Source organism: Tamandua tetradactyla, chromosome 14 (genome assembly GCF_023851605.1).
Source record: "Tamandua tetradactyla isolate mTamTet1 chromosome 14, mTamTet1.pri, whole genome shotgun sequence".
Classification (NCBI taxonomy): Eukaryota; Metazoa; Chordata; class Mammalia; order Pilosa; family Myrmecophagidae; genus Tamandua; species Tamandua tetradactyla.
Window position 1 is genome coordinate 69,871,753 of NC_135340.1, and position 10,370 is coordinate 69,882,122.

Sequence of the window (10,370 nt, forward strand, 5' to 3'; positions counted from 1 at the left end):
CAGAAGAGGCTGCCGTGCGCATTGCTACATGACAAACTAAGGATCAAGAATCACCAGAAGCTGGTCCCAGAACGCCACAGTCTTCAGGAAGAAAACATCACTTGGACTTTCTTTTAGCATCAAAACTGTGAGCAAATAAATTCCCATGTAACTCAATGGTATTTGCTGGAACAGCCTAGGAAACTAAGATAGTGTCCTTCCACTTTTGCATTTTACACATTTCTTGCATGCATATATGTGTACAGTTGGCCCTTAAACAAGACTACTCCTCTATCTCACTTTTTTCGATCCTTCAAATGCCTTTACATGAAAAGAGTTCACATTTTACATCCCACATAAATGGTTTGGGCATTTTTATTTGCCTGTTTCTAGATCACACACACACACATAATCAATCACAATGACTCCCCATAGCCCAGAAACACATTTCATCATGTGTATCTTATAGACAAACCCTCAGCTCAGCAGTATGTTTCAAAAGAGATAAACAATTGTAAACATCCCCTAGAGCCAAATATATATACCATGACTCACGATTGACTTGCATGCGGGAACATCAATGTACATAGTCCAGCAAATGCAATGATTCATGACCTGACGTAAACCACACAACCCAGATCTTTAATAATTCACTCATACTTACGTACAAATTAGGAAAAGAACAAGGTGACATAGCAATTCACTTTTTGCAAAACAGGTAACTATAGCCACCATATCCCCTGCCCTAATGTAGGGATTTGAAAGAAAGAAAAGATTAAAATGGTGACTGTATTAGTCAGCCTTCTCCAGAGAGAGAGAACTGACAGGATATATATATATGATATTTATTACAGGAGTTGGCTCACATGAGCATGGGGACTGTCAAGTTTGAATTCCGCAGGGCACATTGCAAGTTGGGAATTCTGATGAAGGTTTTGATGAATTCCCCAGGATAAGCTAGATGACTGAAGTAGAGAAATTCTTTCTGACAGCTGAAATTGTCAGTTTTCCCCCTAAGGCCTTCAACTGATTGCATGAGGTTTCTCTCCTGACTGAAGGCAATCTCCTTTATTGATTTATTTATTATATTGTAGATTTATATTGCATAGAGATATAATCAGCCACAGATGCAGTCTATTGACTAATGATTTATATCCCTGAAATATCTTTCAGTAACAATCAGGCCAGTACTTACTTGAACAAACTACTGTATACCACTACGTAACCAAGTCGGCACATGAAATTAACCAGAGTCACAGTATTTTAAATGTATGGTGTGAAAAAATTTAGACTGAGATGATCTGACAAAAATAAACCTAAAGCTTGTACAACTTGTGAAGAATTACAAGAACCAATGTATTTTATTCTGTTTAGTGAATTTTGTTTTTTCAGGGTTTTTGGCTCAAATGTATAATTCTAAGACAGCAAAGATTATGTCTTACATTTCTGTTGTACCCTCCATAGTGTGTAGCACAATGCTGGGTGTTGAGGTCAACGTGGTACATGAAAATCCACTGGACTGAAGGCAGACAACACACTTCCTGGTAGTCGCTCTGCTCTGGCCCTGGAGACAGCTCTTCAACTTTTCCATACTTCTATCCCCTCATGTCATGAGGAGAATGACCTAGATGACTTCTGGAACCCTTCTAAACTCAAATGTGTTGGGTTCTTCTGACTTCTTTCAACCCATACTTATTCATAGTAACAGGCTCATTCAAATAATGTTCTGACCCTTGTCTTGAAACTCTAGGGTGAGCAGAGTTACTTTGTGTGTATTTGCTACCAAGATTCTTGGTAGGTCAAAGATACCATTACAAAAACAAAAGAACTGAAAAACCATGGAAAATGAAAATGATATTTTTGTCAAAGCCAGAGGGATAATCTGAGCTTGGGGAATTGCTTATTGCAGGAAATAACAAGAACAAATGGAGGTGAAACAAATTGCCAAGATATATAGAAATGTTATTAAGAGGGCCACTGGTTTATTTTATCAAATCGTGGCAAGCCTCCAGACCCTAATTATCCAGGGCCCTAGAAATTTTAACTGTGATGAATAAGGTAGACCCTACCTGATAAATGAAGATCTGGGTTGGTTTTGCGAGCCTTCACTAGTCATTCACCAAATCATTCACCAGAGAGCTGTTGGTTTTCTTGCCAATTCATGTTCTAATTCTTATCTCCAGAAAAAAAATTGCCTGACATAATAATCAAGTGATTTACGTAGCTGCACTTTCCCCTATGAGTTACCATGAAGACATTAATTCTGGGTCTCAATTGCCTTTATAGTACCTATCCAATTCCAAACTAGTTAGATGCCAGAATGTTTTTTTGTTGTTTTTTTAAAATCCAGATATGAGGCCCTTCCAGCACCCATAAAATTTGTCCTTCCTCTACAACATTACCCTTTCTTTCAGTGTCACTCTTACCAAAGCCTCAAATCTTAGCATTATTCCCTGAATTTTCCCTTTTTTATACCCCTAATCTAGTCATTTTGCCAGTTCTCCTAACGAACCCTCAAAATGTTTTTCAAATCCACTCAGCCTTCACTACTTTCACTATAACTTCCCTACACTTTTTATAACACATCTTGTCAAGACCATTAAAACAGACACCTATTTGTCTCCTTTCTTAGTCTCTCCCCTTTCCAATCCATTTAAATTGCAATTATCTTTAGAATAATCTTACCAAAGTACATAATGGTAAAGTTCAGCTCTGCTCAAAACTTAGGACTCTTAGTTTCTTTAATGCTAGGCTTAAAGAAGTCCTTAAGTCTAGCATTAAAGAACCTTGCCTTGTATTTTTCTAAACCATCTTGCCCATAAAACACTAGTTTTTGGAAAATATTACCTTATTGAAAAACAAGATTCAATGAACAAATATACTCAGGAACTGCTGATTTCAACATCATAGAACATGCTTTATTGTTCTCTAAAATCTAATAGTCTTCTTATGCACGTCTGAAGTATCAAGACATTGTAGCTTTGTGTCTCCAAAATGCTTAGGAAGAAAAAAAACTTGCTAATGACAGACTAAGAGCTGTTAAGCCAGCAGGACAAGAAGCAAGGCAGAATTAATCTTATGGAGAAAACTGATAGTATATCCTTAAGAGAACTGTTTGGTTTCTAATTGCTGAGGCCACCACCTCTAGGCATATTTTAGATGTGAGAGGTTTAGGTAATGAGTTAAATTGTTCTACATAATAACTTGGAAAATCAGATTTGTCTTCTGTTCTCTAAGAAAGAGATTTGAACATCTTTAAGACAAAATAAAAGGGACAGTCAAGGAGACACAACGAAAGTTGTAGGCCAAGGCCCATAGAGAGATACGGTCAATGTTGTTCTAAGGACTAAAGGGAGAGGGTCAGTGTATCGGTTTGAAATGTATGTACCCTAGAAAAGCCATGTTTTAATCCTTATGAATCTGGTAGGAGCAACAGCTTCTTTTAATCCCTATTCAGTACTGTGGGTTGGAAAATTGATTAGGTTATCTCCACGGAGATGTGACTCACCCACTCATGGGTATTAACCTTTTCTTAGAGGGAGATGTGACTACCCATTCCAGGTGGGTCTTGATTACTTTACTGGAATCCCTTAAAAGATGAAGCATTTTGGAAAAAGCTTGAGAACAATGGGAGAGCAACAGAGCAGTCATGAGAGTGACGGTAACCGCGAGAGCCCATATAGCCAGAGACCCTTGGAGATTATGAAGGAAAATGTTCCTGGGGGATCTTTATGAGATAAAAAGCCTAGAGAGAAAGCTAGCAGACATTGCCATGTTCCAAACAGTGATAAATAGCAAATTTGCTTGACCCAAGGCTGAGCCAGAAATGAGTAGAACTCAAAAAGCAAAGGAGAAGAAAATTAAGCATGAACTCAGAAGTGAGCACAAGACCCAATATTTTTCTCCATATACATTAGGAAAAAAGTATGCTCCTTGAAAGGGAAAAGTCATTGGCAGACCAGATTCTGATACTATGTGGATGGGCTTGAACCATTCTTAGAAATCAAGGCTAGTGATAGAGAGGTAATAAAAAGAACTGTAAAATATTACAAGATATGATTACAAAATATTTTTTTAACTCAGGTTGCTTTCATTTATACTTAAATACTAATTTTTGCTTCAAGTTAGCAATCTACACAAGTTTTGTATATTCTATTCTGTTGTCCTTAAACTCAATTCACCATACAATTTATAATGCTATTTATCACAAATGTATTGTTGTATTTTGGAATATGCTGAAAAACAAAAATATTCCTCTATCTTTAATTGAAGAGTAATAGCATTCTCATGAACAGTGGCACAATTTTTCCCACAAGAAAAGAAAAGTGGAAAGAGCACTGAAATGAGAGTCCAACATTTTTAAAAATATTGAAGTCTGGTATTTATTAAAATTTTTCAGTGCACCAGGTACTACTATTCATTATCGTATTTAATCTTCATAAAGATTAAATCACATAAGAAAAGTTCTTCTAATCTGTACTTAAAGAAGCAGACCAAGAGAGGGTAAGTAATCCACTCATGGTCACAGACCAAGAAGTGCAATCAGTTGTACCCACGTCTGTTTGATGCCAAAACTTGAGCTATTAATTCTCCAGATTCTAATACCAGTTCTGCCACTAATCAACTGTGATCCCTTCTGGCTGGAGGACTAACCACATTGGCTTTTGATTACTTCCTTTGGGTTGTTGGCCACAAGCAAAAAGAGTAACTTTCACTCTTGATACTCACCATTTGTAGAAACTGATGCTTTAAGCCCTGATGTTTGAAACTAGATCTCATATCCTTTACTGTCTAACAAGTTTTCTTTACTGATTAAGGTATAAGAGTTTATGACAGAATATACTGAAAATAGAAGAAAATAGCCTTTCCCCAGGGTTCAATGACTTAGAAATATTTTTACCTCTTTCAATTAGGCAATCAATGTGTTTTACACTAGAAAGTCACTAATAAGAATTCTATGGAGGAGTCTAATCTCCTTCATTTATAAATCATAGCTAACTTAATAAAACCTTGTTGAGGTACTAATAGAGTCTATTCCCATGGATGCTAACTCACCAATATTTCTAAAGCATTGAAAAATTTGGAAGCAGCTTTTGGCCTATTATTTACAGATGAGAAAATCTGATCAGACTGCCTAAGAAGGACACAACATTGGATTTATAGACTTGCAGTAAAGAAGTTAGTGATAGGGACTTCCGGGTCAAGATGGTGACTTAACAACATGCGTGTTTTAGTTCGTCCTCTAGAACAACTACTAAATAACCAGAAACAGTCCAGAACAGCTCCTGGGGCCACGTCAGTGACCGGACACACAGCGTACCCCAGTCTGGACCAGCTGGACCGGCTGCAAGCACCCCCCAGAACCATGAGTTCCCAAATCTGCGGCGGCCAGTGCCCCTCCCCCACAGGCCTCTTCCCAGAGGGGAAAGGAAAGGACTTTACCAGCAGCAAGGACTGGGCATAATCAAACGCCAATTGTGGAACTAATTAACAAATTCTGACTACTAAAAATAGACCCCCAACTTAGGTGAACCTGATCAAAGTGGAGGTTGCTCATTTTTGCCCCAGAACCAAGGGGGCAGGACTGACAGAAAAAGGGGGGAAAAAAAAGAAGGAAACAGAGGTTTTTGTGGCTGTGTATCTACAAAGGCTTGACTGCCTCTGGATACAGTGGCAGGACTTTTCAGGCTGCAACTGCCACAAGCATAGGCAGAGGTGAGCTCTTTTGGGGGCTTATCTGGAGCCTGTGCCTTCCCCAGGGGAGGGGTGGAGCCCCACCCAGGTGGAATCCCTCCATCAAGGAATTCAGACACCAGGGCTTGGAAATTTGAAGCCATTAAAACCAGCCTACAACCTCTCCTCTGTCTCCACCACACCCCCAGCAGGGAGAGTCTGCCAAAGTTAAGGGTACCGCATCATCTTATGCTGGTGGGATCTGCAGTCAGACAAGCGCCACATACTTGGCAGGATAAGAAAAACAGAGTCCAGCGACTTCACAGGAAATTCTTTCAACCTGCTGGGTCTCACCCTCAGGGAAAATCAACACAGGTGACTCTTTCTTCCTGATAGGAGGCCAGTTTGGCCTGGGAAAATCTGGCTGGGGTCTATAATATCTAAGTAGACCCTTCTAAGTGTTGGGGGCGGGGGGGGGGGGGGGGGGGGAAGGCACCACACAAGCAGGGCAAGAAACAAGAAAACAAGAACAGAAAAATTCTCTTCTGTTGAACAAAACTTAAGCTAAAGGTCCAGATACAGCTGAACGGAATGTCAAAGAACAGATAGACAACAAATTCATCCAGCAAGAAAACCCTAGATAAAAGAAGTGAAAGCAATCTCCAGAATAAACTAATTAAGGTAATTAAATGCCTAGCTGCCAGCAAAAAATAACAAATCACACTAGGAAAATTGAAGATATGGCCCAGTCAAAGGAACAAACCAACAATTCAAATGATATAGAGGAGCTGAAACAATTAATTCAGAATATACAAACAGACATGGAAAACCTCATCAAAAACCAAATCAGTGAATTGAGGGAGGATATAAAGAAGGCAAGGAAAGAACAAAAAGAAGAAACTGAAAGTCTGAAAAAACAAATCACAGAACTTATGGGAATGAAAGACAGTAGAAGAGATTAAAAAAACAATGGAAACCTACAATGGTAGATTTTGAGAGACAGAACATAGGATTTCTGAACTGGAGGATGGAACATCTGAAATCCGACAAGAAACAGAAACTATAGGGAAAAAAATGGAAAAATATGAGCAGGGACTCAAGGAATTGAAAGACAATATGAAGCACACGAATATACGTGTTGTGGGTATCCCAGAAGGAGAAGAAAAGGGAAAAGGAGGAGAAAAACTAATGGAGGAAATTATCACTGAAAATTTCCCAACTCTTATGAAAGACTTAAAATTCCAGATCCAAGAAGTGCAGCGTACCCCAAAGAGAATAGATCCAAATAGATGTTCTCTAAGACACTTACTAGTCAGAATGTCAGAGGTCAAAGAGAAAGCGAGGATCTTGAAAGCAGCAAGGGAAAAGCAATCCACCACATACAAGGGAAGTCCAATAAGATTATGCGCAGATCTCTCAGGAGAAACCATGGAGGCAAGAACACAGTGGGATAATATATTTAAATTATTAAAAGAGAAAAACTGCCAACCAAGAATTCTATATCCAGCAAAATTGTTCTTCAAAAATGAGGGAGAAATTAAAACATTTTCAGACAAAAAATCACTGAGAGAATTTGTGACCAAGGGACCAGCTATGCAAGAAATACTAAAGGGAGCACTAGAGACAGATACGAAAAGACACAAGAGAGACATGTGGAGAAGAGTGTAGAAAGGAAGACTATGAGCAAAGGTAAAAAGAATGAAAATTAGATATGATATATAAAATCCAGAAGACAAAATAGTAGAAGAAAGTACTACCCATGCAGTAATAACACTGAATGTTAATGGATTAAACTCTCCAATCAAAAGACTATAGTCTGGCAGAATGGATTGAAAAACAGGACCCATCTATGTGCTGTCTCTACTCAAAGGACATGAGGCCAACAACACAAATGGACATTTACACACCAATGTTTATAGCAGCATTATTAACAATTACCAAGAGATGGAAACAGCCAAAATGTCCTTCAACAGACACTTGGCTAAACAAACTGTGACATTTACATAAGATGGAATATTATGCAGCTGTAAGACAGAATAAAGTTATGAAGTATGTAACAACACGAATGGACCTTAAGGACATTATGCTGAGTGTGATTAGCCAGAAACAAAAGGACAAATACTGTATGGTCTCACTGATATGAACTGACATTAGTGAATAAATGTGGACTATTTCGTTGGTAACAGAGACCATCAGGAGATTGAAATAGGGTAAGATATTGGGTAAATGGAGCTGAAGGGATACAGATTGTGCAACAGGATTGAATATAAAAACTCAGAAATGGACAGCACAATATTACCTAACTGTAATACAATTATGTTGAAACACTGAATGAAGCTGCATATGAGAATGATAGAGGGAGGAGGGCTGGGGGCATAAATGAAATCGGAAAGAAAGATAGACGATAAAGATTGAGATGGTGTAATCTAGGAATGCCTAGAGTGTATAATGATAGTGACTAAATGTACAAATTTAAATAATGTTTTTGCATGAGGAAGAACAAAAGAATGTCATTACTGCAGTGTGCTGAAAATAGATGGTACTTAATATTTTAAAATTTCAACTAATGTGTGAGACTAAAGCAAAAAATGTTTATTTGGTACAAATCTATACTTTGACTAGTGCATCTCCTAATATAACTTATGTAGATAATTGATTGAACACCTTAAGTACATGGAACTTTGTATAGAACATGAGATTTTGTTGGTTTGTCCAGGTGATGCCCTGATGAATCCCAGAGTGATTTGATCAGTGAGTGGAAAAGTATTTGCAAAGTCCTCTTTGGGGAATGGTGAGAACGGGGGAAAACTCAACTTCCCCAAGTTGAATTCTTGATATTCTCACAAGCAATGTGGACAACCAAAGCTATAGGCTGAGCCCCCAGTCTTGGGGTTTGTTCATATGAAACTTAACCCCACAGGGGATAGGTCAAGCCTGCTTAAAATTAAGCCTAAGAGTCACCCCCAAGAGAACCTCTTTTGTTGCTCAGATGCGGCCTCTCTCTCCAGCCAACACAGCAAGCAGACTCACCATCCTCCCCCTGTCTACATGGGACATGACTACCAGGGGTGTGGATCTTCCTGGCAGCATGGGACAGAAATCCTAGAATGAGCTGAGATTCAGCATCAGGGGATTGAGAAAAAACCCTAGAATGAGCTGAGACCCAGCATCAAGGGATTGAGAAAACCTTCTCGACCAAAAGGGGGAAGAGTGAAATGAGACAAAGTGTCAATGGCTGAGAGATTCCAAACAGAGTGGAGAGGTTATCCTGGAGGTTATTCTTAGGCATTAAGTAGATATCACCTTGTTATCCAAGATGTAATGGAGAGGCTGGAGGGAACTGCCTGAAAATGTAGAGCTGTGTTCCAGTAGCCACATTTCTTGATGATGATTGTATAATGATATAGCTTTCACAATGTGACTGTGTCATTGTGAAAACCTTGTGTCTGATGCTCCTTTTATCTACCTTGTCAACAGATGAGAGGAACATATGGAATAAAAAAAAAAAAAAGTCCGCCATAAATAAAAAAAGAAGTTAGTGATAGGGACATCTATACATTTATTTTGATAAGTTGTTAATTTAATAATTTCCCACAGATGTTAAATAACTAAACAGTAATTTCTTCAAGTTGGGAGCTTCACAAAATATAACAGTAGTTTTTACATTTTTACTGAACTCTTGATAGTGTTCATATAAACCGGGAGTTTATATACACTCTCTGTACCCTCCCACATGCAGGATGAGTTAGGGAAAGAAGTATAAGTTTTATAAGATATATAAAATGTGTCCAACATAACAGAACTCTTTTTATTGTTTTAATGTACAAAATTACGATTTAAAGTCTTGTCTTTTCTGTCTCTCATGGAGAAGATACCAAGTCACCTTTGAGTAAATCTTCCTTCTAAAAGACCTATTGGGGAGGGGGGGGACCTTTTTGGAGGTCAGGAAAATAAGCATTCATTCTGGAAGTAAAATATAAATAAGCCTTGTTCTTGGAGGGTGGGCATTGCCCTCACTCTGTAAAGGCGGGATGGACCTCCCACCCACAGTCTGGTTTAGATGTCAAACTTACAGTTGGGATGTAAACTGGATAAAGATGTAAATCACAAAATGACCTGGAAGTCAAATGTCTTTATCCTGAATCTGTTAATTAGATCCAGGAATCTACAACATTCTTAGAACAAATTGAGCAGTAATTAAAATGTGCAATGATTATAATCCTAATTCCTTTGTCACTCTAAGGGTTTCAAGTACTTTCGTATATATGTATGCTACCATCACTGGCCCTGTGGTAGGGAAAGGGCTTGCTACACAGCAGGCAGGGCACAGGCTTGCAATCAGAGAAACCCGGGCTTGATGCTCCTCTGTCTCTAATGCTGACCTGCTTTGAAATCTCAAGAAACTTCCAAAAATGCTTTACGGCTAAGTTTCCTCATCTCCAAACATAAGGAAGGCAGCTACAATACCAGGTTTTATATAAGTAAAATAAGGTGTGCTAAACATTTCCAGCACAGAGCCTGGCTTATTTTCAGGAAAGGGTCAGCACAGTCCACTGGGAACTGAGTTCTCCTTGCCTGTCTTAGCCTATCCAGAACTTTAAAATATGAATTGACTCAATAAATATGTGCCCAGAGAAACACTCAGTGATGATAAAGCCACCATTACACTGCTCATGATCTTGTGAAAGAAATAATATTGTGATTTTAAAGTTGCATTA